Source organism: Lontra canadensis, unplaced genomic scaffold (assembly GCF_010015895.1).
Source record: "Lontra canadensis isolate GAN:19392208 unplaced genomic scaffold, GSC_riverotter_1.0 scaffold81, whole genome shotgun sequence".
NCBI classification, from domain to species: domain Eukaryota; kingdom Metazoa; phylum Chordata; class Mammalia; order Carnivora; family Mustelidae; genus Lontra; species Lontra canadensis.
Genome location: NW_022631075.1, coordinates 3,439,006 through 3,453,685, shown reverse-complemented (window position 1 = coordinate 3,453,685; position 14,680 = coordinate 3,439,006). Strand labels below are relative to the sequence as shown.

At 40.1% G+C, this 14,680-nt stretch overlaps 1 protein-coding gene across 3 annotated transcripts in view; it reads right to left on the bottom strand.

Moving 5' to 3' along the window:
• Positions 1–14,680, bottom strand: part of XIAP (X-linked inhibitor of apoptosis) — a 54,978-nt gene that overhangs the window by 37,054 nt on the left and 3,244 nt on the right. The window contains exon 3 of one of the 3 annotated variants that reach the window (XM_032882336.1): positions 5,618–5,675. The exons of the other annotated variants lie outside the window; for them this stretch is intronic. The gene's annotated coding sequence lies outside the window, so the exon portion shown is untranslated. The remainder of the gene's footprint in view (positions 1–5,617; positions 5,676–14,680) is intronic. 3 annotated transcript variants of the gene reach the window in all.

Below are 14,680 nucleotides of genomic sequence, written 5' to 3'. Positions count from 1 at the left end.
TTCAGGTAAGCTAAACTTATTCTGACTGTTCTAAGATTTTATTTATTTATTTATTTTGATAGAGCATGTGTGCATGCAAACATGCGCAGGGGGAGGAATCGAGGGGGAGAGGAAGGAGGGGAAAAAAATCTCAAGCAGACTCTGCCCTGAGCACAGAGCCTGGCAAGGGGCTTGATCTCTTGACCCTGAGATCATGACCTGAGCTGAAACAAAAAAGTCGATAGCCACCCAGGCACCCCCTCAACGGTTCCTTTACAAACTAGTGAGTTTTGCATTATCATATCCATATCATGGTTAAAATGCCCAACGTGGGGCTTGAACTCACGACCCTAAAATCAAGAGATGCATGTTCTATCAACTGAGCCAGTGAGGGACCCCTCTCATGGTTAACATTTTAAAACAAGGTCTCTACCTGCATTTATCTATATATTTATCTCTGTGTTGTAGATGGGTGGCATTTTCTATCTCCAGATGGTATTACTAAAGTTAATTTGTTAAAAAGCTCTATAAAATTAAATGCTTATAAATTAGGTATCCTGAAAGTTCTCAGAAATATAACAGCAATTAACCCAAATGCTTCTCAGGTTCATGTGATCTGGAAAAATATTCAGTACTGAAGCCAGCTGAAGTTCATTAGTTTAAAATAAGATAGGAATCTGCTTGAGACTCTCTTCCTCTCCCCCTGCCTCTCCCTCACGTGGGCTCACTCTCTCTCAAATAAATAAATATTTAAAAAATAAAAAATAAAATAGGCATGTCTTTAGAGTTATCAACACTGATTATAATGCAGACATTCAACTTCTTTTCTGCCTAGGTTTACTAGTCAAGTAAATAGCTCTTACAGAAAATAGCTTGCGGTGACGGCTGTCTAATGTCTCATGAAGTCTTTCTGAGTAGTCTAAACACAACCGTTGGGAGCAAGTGATTTAGTTAGATGTGAGATGTAAGTGGGGTAGAGGTTTTTGGTTGAATTTTTGAGCAGTTAACTATATTTTACAATATGTGTACTTAAAAATAGCTTCTAGGGACACCTGGGTGGTTCAGTGGGTTGAAGCCTCTGCCTTTGACTCAGGTCATGATCCCAGCGTCCTGGGATCGAGCCCCGAGTTGGGCTCTCTGCTCAGCAGGGAGCCTGCTTCCTCCTCTTTCTCTGCCTGCCTCTCTGCCTACTTGTGATCGCTGTCAAATAAATAAATAAAATCTTAAAAAAATAAAATAAAAATAAATAAATAAATAAAATAAAAATAGCTTCTAAAATCTTTTTGGTAACTTTACTTTTTTAAAGGATTTTATTTATTTATTTGGCAGAGAGAGAGAGCACAAGCAGGGAAAGCAGCAGGCAAAGGGAGAGAGAGAAGCAGGCTCCCACCTAGCAGGTAGCTGATGTAGGGCTTGATTCCAGCACCCAGGGATAATGACCTGAGGTGAAGGAAGACGCTTAACTGACTGAGCCACCCAGGCACCCCCTTTTTGGTAACTTTAAAATTTAGAGTTTTGCTAAGTTAAATGATGGAAGTTTACTGAATATCTAATTTCCAAGTAAGATAAAACAATGAAACATTAATTACTGAACACAGGGGACGCCTGGGTGGCTCAGTTGGTTGGGCCTCTGCCTTCGGCTCAGGTCATGACCCCGGCATCCTGGGATCGAGTCCCACATCGGGTTCCTTGCTCAGCGGGAGCCTGCTTCTCTGTCTGCCTCTGCCTGCCACTCTGTCTGCCTGTGCTCACTATGACAAATAAATAAATAAAATCTTTTTAAAAAATTACTGAACACAGGTTTTTATCTAATTTTGGGTTCCTGTTACACATAAAGATAAATATGGGCCTATTAGTAAACACATTTTACACCACACTAAAAGACTAAAATGAAGAAGCATATGCTTATAGGAATTATGAAATGTACTCAAAAATTTGCCAATCTAAAAGAATACTGATGTAACTGATCACAACTGCTTATTAGTTTTAACCAGAAAAAAAAAAAAGCAGGTTGTGTTTTTGGCTATGAAAGTGCATGAGGTATGGAGATGCATTTGTGTTACTGGAAAAGAAAGTAATTTGTCCTGAAGTCAATCTGGTTATTTCAAATTGGGAAAGGTGAAAAGAAAGGACAAATAGAAAGTGGGAACAGAGAGAGAAAATCCTACCTCATGTAATCAAGCTGGCTAAAATTGAATTGTTGGGGTACCTGGGTGGCTCAGTTGGTTAAGCATCTGCCTTTGGCTCAGGTCATGATCCTGGGATCCTGGATCAAGCCCCTAATTGGGCTCCCCACTAAGCAGGGAGCCGGCTTCTCCCTCTCCCTCTCCCTGCTCATGCTCACTCTCTCTCTGGCTGTCTCTCAAATAAATAAAACCTTTAAAAAAAATCTGAACTGTTATTACAAGGGTTTTTGTTTGGGTGCCTCAGTGGCTCAGTGGGTTAAGTCTCTACCTTCAGCTCAGGTCATGATCTCAGGGTCCTGGGATAGAGCCCCACATCGGGCTCTTTGCTCAGCGGGGAGCCTGCTTCCCCCTCTCTCTCTGCCTGCCTCTCTGCCTACTTGTGATTTCTGTCATACAAATAAATAAAAATCTTTAAAAAATTAGGGGTTTTGTTAAATTTAATTTTTTAAAGAAGATTTTATTTATTTGAGTGAAAGAGTGTGCTAGCAGGGGAGGCGCAGAGGCAGAAGGATAAGAAGACTCCCTGCTGAGCAGGGAGCTGGACACAGGGCCAATCCCAGGACCTGGAGATCATGACCTGAGCTGAAGGCAGATGCTTAACCTACTGAGCCATGCAGGCACCCTACAAGGGTTTTTAAAATAAGCTTTAATATTGGTAGTATACTTATGTAAAATTAAAACTTAATTTTTCATTTGCTAAAAGGACAATGTTTCCTTGGACTACTGGTCTGCTAATTTAAGAGACTGTGAAAGGTTTTTCTTTACCTTTTGAGTAATCTTCTTAGAAAGCAAAGATTTTGTATTTTATTAAAATAATTTCCTGTGCTTTATCAGCTCTTTAATTGGTTTTGCTCACAACTATGTAAGCTTTTGTATATGCCCATAAAATCTTTTGTCACTCTGGTTAAATAATGTTTCATAATCATCTCTGATCCGGGACGCCTGGGTGGCTCAGTTGGTTAAGCGGCTGCCTTCGGCTCAGGTCATGATCCCAGCGTCCTGGGATCGAGTCCCACATCAGGCTCCTTGCTCGGCAGGGAGCCTGCTTCTCCCTCTGCTTCTGCCTGCCTCTCTGTCTGCCTGTGCTCGCTCACTCTCTCTCCCTCTGTCTCTGACAAAAAAAAAAAAAAATCATCTCTGATCCTATTTAGTCAAATGTTTTAAAATATCTTGGTATTTTTGACAAAGTTTCCAAAAATTAAATGATAAATAAAGTCTTTTTTGACCTCAAACTAGTTTGGGGATTTTTCCAAAGGGCCCCCTTGAACCTCTCAAAAGATTTGTTCTCTCCTTATAAAAAGTGAGATATTAACTAATTAGGCTCATTTGGTATGTTAAATTACATGGGAAGCATTGTCAAATAACTGATAATAATCTTCTTAAACCTAAGTATTCCAGAAATCATATGACATTTTTAAAAAAGGTTTTATTTATTTATTTGACAGAGAGACACACAGTGAGAGAGGGAATACAAGTAGGGGGAGTGGGAGAGGGCAAAGCAGGTTTCCCGCCAGCAGGGAGCCTGATGCAGGGCTCCATCCCAGGACCCTGGGATCATGACCAGAGCCGAAGGCAGACACTTAACAACTGAGCCACCAAGGCACCCCTCATATGAAATTTCTAAAAATCTGGGGGTGCCTGGCTGGCTCAGTTAGTCGAGTGTGCAACTCTTGATCTCAGGGTTATAGGTTTGAGCCCCAAGTTGGGTGCAGAGATTACTTAAAAATAAAACCTTAAGAAAAAAAATTCTAAAATATTCTAAAATCTGAAAAAATTCTAAAAATCTGTTACATACTGGTATGTTTGCCATTTTAAAATGTATCTCACCAAAACAACCAAATTTCCTTGTCAACTGCATTATAACAAACACTCATCAGATCTTTAACCACTGTCATGTTAAAGGCTTTTGCTACTTACACTTATTTACTCTGATGCTTTTGCAAATGTTCCACAAAAGTGTTTCACCTTCAGAGAAATTCATGGGAAGGACTCTTTTTGCTTTTCCTTTTTAAGCAGGCTCCATGCCCTGAGTGGAGCCCTATAGAAAGAACTCGACAGGTACGCTAGAATATGGGTTTCCAATAACTTTAAGATCATAAAACTGAACTGAATAAGAATTTTTGGAACAAATGTAAAAGCTGGGTTTAACAGAACAAGTACTAATTACATAGTACTGTAAAGAACTGAAGAGGATGATTAGGATTCTTTATGACTTGTTTATATCACTCGTTCTTTCGTCCTTTTTTTTTAAGGTTATTTATTTATTTATTTGACAGACAGAGATCCCAAGTAGGCAGAGAGCCAGGCAGAGAGAGGTGGAAGCAGGCTCCCCACTGATCTGAGAGCCTGATGTGGGGCTCAATCCCAGGACTCTGGGATCATGACCTGAGTTGAAGGCAGAGGCTTTAACCCACTGAGCTACCCAGGCACCCCTCGTTCTTTCATCTTTTATCTTCCAGATATAAGGAACGCTTTCTTTAAAAAAAAAAAAAAGATTTTAGGGGCACCTGGGTGGCTCAGTCATTAAATTGTCTGCCTTCGGCTCAAGTCATGATCCTAGGGTCCTGGGATCGAGCCCCGCACTGGGTTCCCTGGTTGGCAGGAAGCCTGTTTCTCCCTCTGCTGCTCCTCTGCTTGTGTTCCCTCTCTTGCTGTGTCTCTGTCAAACAAATAAATAAAATCTTTTTTAAAAAAGATTTTATTTATTGGGGCACCTGGGTGGCTCAGTTAGTTAAGTGTCTGCCTTTGGCTTGAGTCATGATCCAGGGGTCCTGGGATCAGGCCCCAGGTTGTTGGGCTCCCTGCTCAGTGGGGGACCTGCTTCTCCCTCTCCCTCTGCCGCTCTCCCTGCTTGTGTTCAATTTCTCTCTTTTTCAGATAAATAAATTTCAAGTAAGTTTATTTGAGAGAGAGAGAAAGTGTGTGTGCACGGACTCAAACTGGGAGAGGGAGAGGGAAAGAATCTCAAGCGGACTCTGCACTGAGCATGGAGCCCGAAGTGGGGCTTGATCTCACAACCCCCAGATCATGACCTGAGCTGAAACCAAGAGTCAGATACTTAACCGACTGAGCCAGCCAGGCACCCCAGGAAACCTTTCTTCTTAAGCTATGACCTTAAGCAATTTGTTAAATGATACCTTTGAGAGCAGAATTGGAACATACATTTTTTACCTGATCCATCCAGAATTTGGAAATTCAGTATTCTTATTTTCATGGCAAGATAGTTACTTGCAGTAGTTCTATAAGAGTCTGTTCTCCTTATAACAGGACACAACTGGAAACACTGGCTATAGTACCAAGGCTTTGACCGGGATGTTATGTTTGAGAGAGACATGCACAGACTCAGATACCACTAGACAGTTTTAAGGAGCTAAGGTAACTTCATGGAGCCAATAAAGCCCCTTGGAAAAATCAGCCTGATACCTTGCTTATAGGGTTCCCGGTAGCCTTACCAGGTAAGGAAGGAGGGTCACCTTCCAGGAGAATAGGAATCTTAGGAAATCCTGGGAACCATGAAAATAGAAATTAACCCAAATCTGTAAGTATTACAGGTTAAGTCTGATGGCAAGTCTTGGCTTGGCTTTCTAACCCCAAGAAGCCTTTAAAGAGTCCAATCAGATTTCTTATGAAAAGTTCCAACAAAGCAGATTAAAAGAGCCTATATGATAAATCACCACTATTGTTACACTTATGTAAATAGGCCAAGTTTATTGAAACTAGACTGAATTTGCAAATAGATAGGTATGTGATTATCTTTGATAAAAATGGGGGTGATCTGACAGAGAAAAATTATGTTTCAGTAATACACCATTATGAATATCAAATTCTAGTTCTACTGGGGCACCTGGGTGGCTCAGTCAGATTAAGCATTTGACTCTTGATTTTAGTTCAGGTCTTGATCTCAGGGTTGTGAGCTCAAGTCCCACATTTGGTTCCACACGAAGCCTCTTAAGAAAAGTGGGGGGGTTGCCTGGGTGGCTCAGTTGGTTAAGCGTCCAACTTTTGGTTTCAGCTCAGGTCATGATTTCATGGGTTGTGGGACTGAGCAGCACGTTGGGCTCTGGGTTTAGCAGGAGGTCTGCTTGGAGATACTCTCCCTCTGCCCCTTTCCCCACTTATGTTCTCTCTCTAAATAAATAAATCTTTTTTAAAAAGTCTCAAATGCTAGTGCTATTGTCTTTGAGTTCTACCTATAAACTGGACTGGATTCTGAATCCAGAAGTTTCCTCCAGTATTTGGCTACAACTCTCCAAACTAACATTTCTAAATTTACCCCAACCTCCTGAGTTGGAATCAGAGAATAAAACTGCCCCTTTTCCAAAGCCATGTGAGCTAAAGTCGGACAACTTGATATAAGCTTCAGAGAAATCACAACAGATCACATAGTCTTCATGCCTATTGCTATGTGGACCACTCAGAAAGATCACCAGAGACATTCAGGAAAATCTTTCAGAATGCCACTGCCTGCCTCAACTCTATCTGAAGCTGCTTCAAGTTGAACATCTAGAAATCCTCTCACCAGGCTGCCTTCAGAACTCAGAAACTAGGGGGGTGCCTGGGTGGCTCAGTCCTTAGGTGATTGCATTCAGCTCAGGTCGTGATCCCAGGTTCCTGGGATGGAGCCCCACATTGGGCTCCCTGCTCAGTGGGAAGCCTGCTTCTTCCTCTCCCACTCCCCCTGCTTGTGTTTCCTCTCTGACTGTATCTCTCTCTGTCTAAAAAAAACAACTCAGAAACTGAAACTTTAATCTGCTCTATTAACTTTTCTGTTTCATTTTCACAGAAATTTCTCTTATTAAATACCAGACTGTATGCATCACAGCCCTAACTTTGGGAGCCCAAGTGCATCACCATCTCTTGAAATGAGACACAACTATTTAACTGAACTGACTATTCTCAGGATTAAGAGACCAGTTCAATGAGATGGAGCAACATACCAACTCAAATTCTGGGTTGTGGAACTTCATGGGCAAGCTTCAAAGGCTGGACTAAAGGGTTTCAGAATAAGCCTTCCCAAAGTGTGCAGCTTTGGTATGAGGATTACTTTTTAAATATTTATTACTATTATTACTGATTATAATTTCTACACCCAACTGGAAGCGCCAACTCACAACCCCAAGATCAAGTTGCATGCTCTTCTCAATCAGCCAGTCAGGCACCCCTTATTTTTCTAAGTAAACTCCTCTACCTTCAATGTGGGCTTGAACTAAAGATCCAGAGATCAGAAGTTGCATGTCCTACCAACCAAGCCAGCCAGGCGCCTGGGGCCTGTGGACTACTTTAACCGGAAGTGAGTCAAGCCCCAAAGATTCAGGAAATGCTTTTACCTCCTCCTCAACTGCCCAAAGGAATTTAGATAGAGGGCCTGATCCAGGAAGAGAACTATCACCAGAGATAACTGCAAAGAATACGAGCTAGGTGTGGTAAACTGGGGGAAGCTCTGTAGGACCTGGAGATCAAATTCCTCTGTGTTTCATTGTCTATGTACGGCCTGGCAAACATTTATCAAACATTTGTTCTTCCTATCGTCCTATAAACTGTCCTTCTCCCCTTTGAAGTCTCAGACCCCTACCCCCTTTTCTCCCTAGCTTAGGATGGCATATAAATCTCAACTCTGACTCCCTGTAGATCGCATGTTCTCATGGGGCTCCCATATGTATGTAATCAAAATTTTTTCCTATTAATCTGTCCTGTATCAGTTTACCAGCCAAAGGAACCTAGAAAAGTATAAAAATAATCCCCCAACACATTCCCAGAAGCAATAACCCTTACCAATTTGTGTATTCCTCCAGAGATGATCTATGAATATACTAAGCCACCCAGGCACCCCGGAAATGAACTTTTTTTTTTCCCAGAAATAAACATTTTAAAAGATACCACCATTTTTGTCCTGTTTGGCAGGATAGTGATGGCCATCACTGCCAACAATAAAAATCTAACAGTGGGAAAGGTATGTGATAACAGGCACTCTTGCTGGCTCAGTGGGTTAAGCCTCTGCCTTCAGCTCAGGTCATGATCTCAGGGTCTTGGGATCGAGCCCCACATCAGGCTCTCTGCTCAGCGGGGAGCCTGCTTCCCCCTCTCTCTGTCAAATAAATAAAATCTTTAAAGAAAAATAAAATAAAAATAAAAATTGGCATACTTTTTGTGGTGGTGGGAATGGGTCAAACAAGTAAAGGGGATTAAGAGTACACTTATCTTGGGGCAGTTGGGTGGCTCAGTTGGTTAAGCATCTGCCTTCACCTCAGGTCATGATCCTGGGGTCCTGGGATCAAGCTCCATGTCAGGCTCCCTGCTAAGAGGGGAGTCTACTTCTCCCTCTCCCTCTGCCCCCTGCCTTGCCGCCTCTCACCACTTGTGCTCTCTCTCAAATAAATAAATAAAATCTTTTTTTAAAAAAGAGTACACTTACTTATCTTGATGAGCACCAAATAACATATGAAATTGTTGAATCATTATTATACATTTGAAACAAATATAACTTTATGTTAACTACACTAGAATTTAAAAAGTTTTAAAAAATTAGTACACCTTTCCTAGAGAGTAATGTAGCAATATGTTCTAAAATCTTAAATATATAATTATCTTCTGAACCACCTATTCTAGTTGAAAGCATCAACTTTAAGGAAACCATCAGGGATTTTTTAAATAAAGTATATATAAGGATATTCAATACAGTGCTATTGATAAACAAAAAAATTCAATATCCAACAAATGAGGATAACACTTCGGTAATGTGGATACTAGGCGTTCATTAAAAACTGAGGTCGTAGAATATTAAAGGACACAGACATATGTTCACCCTGTTGTCTTAAGTGAAAAAAAAAGCTGATTACAAAATACTGTGCAGTATAATCCTAATTATAAAAAAATACAGATATATAAAGACAGGCTAAATTATACATCAGAATTCTACTGTGGTTATCTCTGGCCAGTGGGATTATTTTTATTTTCTTCTTTGTGCTTAATTTTCTAAATTTTATCCAGTAAATGGATTAGATTCTTATTAAAAAAAGAAGCAGTTGGGCTCTTAATTAGTCAGGTCCCTTATATAATCCTACCCAGCCGACTGGGGGGTGTTACTTGGCTATATGCCAGGTGACAATGCTTCCTTCATCTGTAAACACATTAGCCCAGTAAACTACCAAAAGCAGGGCCTGGTATTGCAAGGTTTGGGTTTTTCATTCACAAAAGATCATTCTCATAACAAGGAGAGGGAAGGATATATTCTTGGTCCGTATCTTTTTGCCTTTGGTGAGAATTTTTGCCAGCTTGCTACTTTGTAATATTACTGTTAGATTACTAACTCCAAGCCACACCAACGAGAAAGAAGAAATTGTAAACTGATGTCAACACTGTCAATCATCAGGTTAAAGAAGAAAAGAGAGAGAGTTACAGGTCAACTCCCAGAGGTAAAAGCGGTAATCAGGTCATGTCCACAGTGGCTGGCCATGAACAAATGTCTTTTGGTGCCCTGCTTGGTGGCAGTAAATCACCAGCAGAAAGGACTGAGAAATAGAGGTATTACCTAATTGCTACTTATTGTTAACTTGAGTTGAAAATGGGAGGGACTAATCACAGGCCTGTACCCCTGAAACAAATAATAATTATATGTTAGTAAAAAAAAAGAAAAGAAGAAAAAAAGAAAAAGAAAATGAAAGGACTTTGTTGCAAATGTTTGAGTGATGTCTATAGCTGGAGTTCTGAACTATTTATTCACTGCGTTATAAAAATCATCAAATAATTTGGGGCCTGGTAAGAAGAAGAGTTGCCTGTAATCTTTCCCAAAAAAATTCCCCTAATTTTTACAAAAGGGAAGTTCTGAATCAAGTACGTTATAAACTAAAATCATCGTAATTTGCAGAAACCCACAAGCAAAACTTGTTCACCAGAGCTGACTGTATTTGTGCTGACAGGATAACAGAAATTACTCTTTCATTTTGAAGCATAAGGAAGTTAAATGATTTGACTGAGGCCATAGAACTGACTGGTGGCAAAGAAGTGGAACTTACTCTGTTTGATACTTACTCAGATAACTTATCCTGACAGAATGATTAGGATGCAGGACTTAAAAAAAATCAGATGGTTCCACACGTGCCATGCCGAGGTTCTTTAATAGATGATTTGGTGAACAGGTAATACCTACCCTAGATATGTCTCAGAATTAAGTACCCTTCCATGATCATGTTGAGATCTTAAGCCAAGTGCTGAAACAAGTTCTTGGTAAAAGCAAACATCTTTTCCTTTTCTCCAGTAAAAATATTTAGTTCTATCTGAAAGTCACTCTGCTGCCTATACACATGCAGGTTTGTCTTCTGTCTGGGTTTGAATTAAAATGACACCAAGTAAAGGAGACTGCCACAGCAAGTGACTACAAGCCAAATTAAAACAGTACCACAGAGATGGGGGTGCCTGGGTGGCTCAGTGGGTTGGGCCTCTGCCTTTGGCTCAGGTCATGATCTCAGGGTCCTGGGATAGAGCCCCGCATCGGGCTCTCTGCTCAGCGGGGAGCCTGCTTCCTCCTCTCTCTCTCTGCCTGCCTCTCTGCCTACTTGTGATCTTTCTCTCAAATAAATGAATAAAATCTTTAAAAAAACCAAAACAGTACCACAGAGTTAATGAGTGCTCACGTGTTCTAAACTATCTACAAACTCACTTTCATTTCCCTCCATACAATCATGTTAGCTACACATAAAACTACTACAACATGCTGAACTGAAACTAAAAAATGTCACCCTATTTAACAGAAGGTCAAAAACTCAACATAGAGCTTGTGTGAGTCCATGGCCCATCCTCTCTTTTTTTACCATGTCACCTCTGATAATAACTAAATACGTATGTGAATTACAATTAGAAGGTTTTCATATGTGGTATCTAATTTAACCTAAGCAATATATCATAGCCCCCATTTGAAATATGGGGAAACTGTGGTTTTCTGATTGTTATTCATCAAAGATCATACAGTAAATGACAGTCAAACCTGGTGATTATGAGCAATATGGGTCTAAAGAAATTACTCTAAGAATTACTGGCAGAAGGGTTAGTCTGGTGAGGCAGCAGAAAATGTCAGTTCCTGGCCCTTTCAAGGCTTGAAAAATTAGCGGAAGCCACTGAAAGGTAAAGCACATAGCAATGTAATTACATATAGGAGAGGCCTGTGTTGTGAGGCCAACAAAATTATCACAAGAGGATGTATAAAAGTTCAAACCATATGTAAGTATTTATAGATTCCAGGGAATGCACAGTGGTACCAACTTTCCCCAGTTAAGGAAATCAGCCTTAACTCACTCAGCTCAACCTCTGCCTGATCATCTGAGTTCAAGCTATTCCCAGTCTGTACAGGTAAACCTCAGTTTCACCATGACCTATACTCTTGAAAATACATTATAAAAGCAGATCATGGCAGGGCGCCTGGGTGGCTCAGTGGGTTAAGCCTCTGCCTTTGGCTCAGGTCATGGTCTCAGGGTCCTGGGATCAAGCCCCACATTGGGCTCTCTGCTCAGCAGGGAACCTGCTTCCCCCTCTCTCTCTGCCTGCCTCTCTGCCTACTTGTGATCTCTGTCTGTCAAATAAATAAATAAAATCTTAAAAAAAAAAAAGCAGATCATGATAAGTGAATCACATGTATCCTTAACTAAGATTGGGGATCCATCATACCAAAATCAAATTGCAAAATGTATCAAATAGCAAAGCTACAACAATACCAGAATTAAAAATAATAAAAGTCCATGCCAAGTCCTACAAAATTACATAAAATATGTTTTTACCACACAAAGGACAATCTAATATTAAGTATAATCAGAGCACATAAAACATATAACACGTAAGTTTGGCCTCAAATTCTTTTGGTAGATATAGTAACTAATCAACAGCTGCTTTAATTTCTCAGAGCATAGAAAGTCCTTTATTTCAAATTATCCGGAAGGCCTTAGAAGTTTTAGTTTTCCCTTTTTTATCTAATACATTATAACAAGCAAGGGCATTCAGTCAACAATTTTTTTAAAGACTCCACTTCTTTATTTGACAGAGAGAGCACACAAGCCAGGGGAGAAGCAGTGGGAGAGGGAGAAGCAGACTCCCCAATGAGTGGGGAGCCCAACTCGAGGCCCAATGCCAGAATCACGACCTGATCCAAAAGTAGACACCCAACCAGCTGAGCCACCCAGATGCCCCTCAGTCAACAATTTTTTTTAAAAGATTTATTTATTTGAGATAGAGATGGGAGGAGGCAAAGGGAGAGTGAGAACTTTTTTTTTTGTAAATGGTGTATTTAAACTAACAAGGCAAAGAAAAGAATTCAGATATTTCTGACTTCAAAAGAGATCAATCAGCAATAAGCTAATTTTTAATTTATTTTTATTTTTTAAAAAGATTTTATTTATTTGACAGAGAGAGACCCAGTGAGAGAGGGAACACAAGCAGGGGGAGTGGGAGAGGGAGAAGCAGGCTTCCCGCCGAGCATGGAGCCGGATGTGGGCCTTGATCCGAGGATCCCGGGATCGTGACCTGAGCTGAAGGCAGAGGCTTAATGACTGAGACCCCCAAGTGCTTCATAAGCTAATTTTTAAAACCCAACATCAAAACAAACAAATCAAAAAGCACCCAGCAAGCATCTTACAAACGCTTAAGCAGTATTTTTTAGCTTGAGGTCTTAGTGTTGACCTATACCTGATAAAACTCTTCCTTTAACTTGACAAGAGTTATGCTTTCCTTCTTTCAGCACCGAAATGAAAGGCAGACATCCCAGATTTATTCACTGCTCACTGGGAAAGCTACAGAGTGTTAGGCCTTATAAAAATACAAACAAAAGAAATGCATATCCAAGGGAGACAGAAACATATCCAAGGGAGACAGACTCCATGCAAGTGTGAAGCCCAATGTGGGGTTCGATCCCACAACCCTGAGATCTTGACCTGCGCCAAAACCAAGAGTTGAATGTTCAACCAACTGCACCACTCAGGTGCCCTTCAGTCAACCATTTTTTGCCAGGCACGTACTTACTACATGCCAGTCACTGTTAATATTGTGATGTAAGAATTTGGCTCAAAGCAGAAGGTGCTCAGGGTGTGTTGGTTGGGTTGTCTCAAGCTGAAAACCATCTTAAATGCTATCTCAGCATTTCTCACTTCAGTTCCTCAATTTATTCAAAGATACTGAGTTAGTCAATTTTGATCAAAGCAATACCATCAAAATATGTGTCTAAGAGATCTTCTAAAATATAACATGCAATGGAAGAAAAGCATGACTACCAGAATCAGAGAAATCTGGATTCAAATCCTACCCCTGCAACATAATAGCTATTTGGACTTTAAGCAAGTTATTGAACCCTTCTGAGCTTCCACAAATTTTCTCTCCTCTGTACTATGATAATCCCAGCAACCCAGTTTTTCCCTCTTCAACTTATTCTGTACCCACCCTACAAGATAAAACAGGCCAGCTTTTAACACAGTAGTGACAATGGTATCATCACATCTTCAACAAATTAAAGTTCAAGTACTTAGCATGTGAAATTTTTAAAATAAAGTATTCAAACCATAAAGGCAGAAAAAAATGAAAGAATAATCACAAATTATTAAGGTTTATATCTCCACCTTATTCTTAATTTCTTATCATTTTATTTGAGGTATTTATTCCAAAAAAATTTTGAATTGTTATATGGGATTTTTTTCCTTTGTTAAAATCTGAGATAATCAATTAAAAAAAAACTACTATAATGGATTTTCAATCTTTGGAGTCAACTAGCCCAAACCTGTTACTTTATAAAATGAAGGCAAAGCATAGAATAAGATGTAGGATATGGGGCACCTGGGTGGCACTATTGTTAAGCATCCAGCTCTTGGTTTCCGATCAAGTTGTGATCTGCGATTGGCCCCACATCAGGCTCCATGCTCAGTGTGGATTTTGCTTAAGACTCTGTCTCCCAGGGTGCCTGGGTAGCTTAGTAGGTTAAGCGTCTGACTTCAGCTCTGGTCATGATCTCAGGGGTCCTGGGACTGAGTCCCCTCACCACAACAGGTCATCACTCAGCAGGGAGTCTGCTTGTCTTTCCCTCTCCCTCTGTCCCTCCCCCTGCTTGTGCTTTCTCTGTTTCAAATAAATCAATCTTAAAAGAAAAGAAGAATATGGAGGATAAATAAAAACTACATTTTAAAAGACTTTTCATGACACAGGAAATCTTCAATATAGAATGCTGAATAAGAAAAAAGGATTACCGCAATGTACATACAATATGAGCCAAAACAGTAAAAGCAAGCATAAAAGAACAGGATTTTGCTTCTTCTCTTTATACTATTCTCAATTTCATAAATTTTCCATAATAAACATATTTTATAATTTAAAATATTCAAAATATTCTATGTTTTAAATGGGATATCTAACTCATAAAATGTTAAGAAAACAGAAATATGTAGGCACTGAGGGGTATAGTGACTTGCTCACAATCTCACAGCTAAATGGAAACAAAGCCAAGACAACCCAGGCATCAAATCCAAGGCTCCTCTCACTGTACCACATGA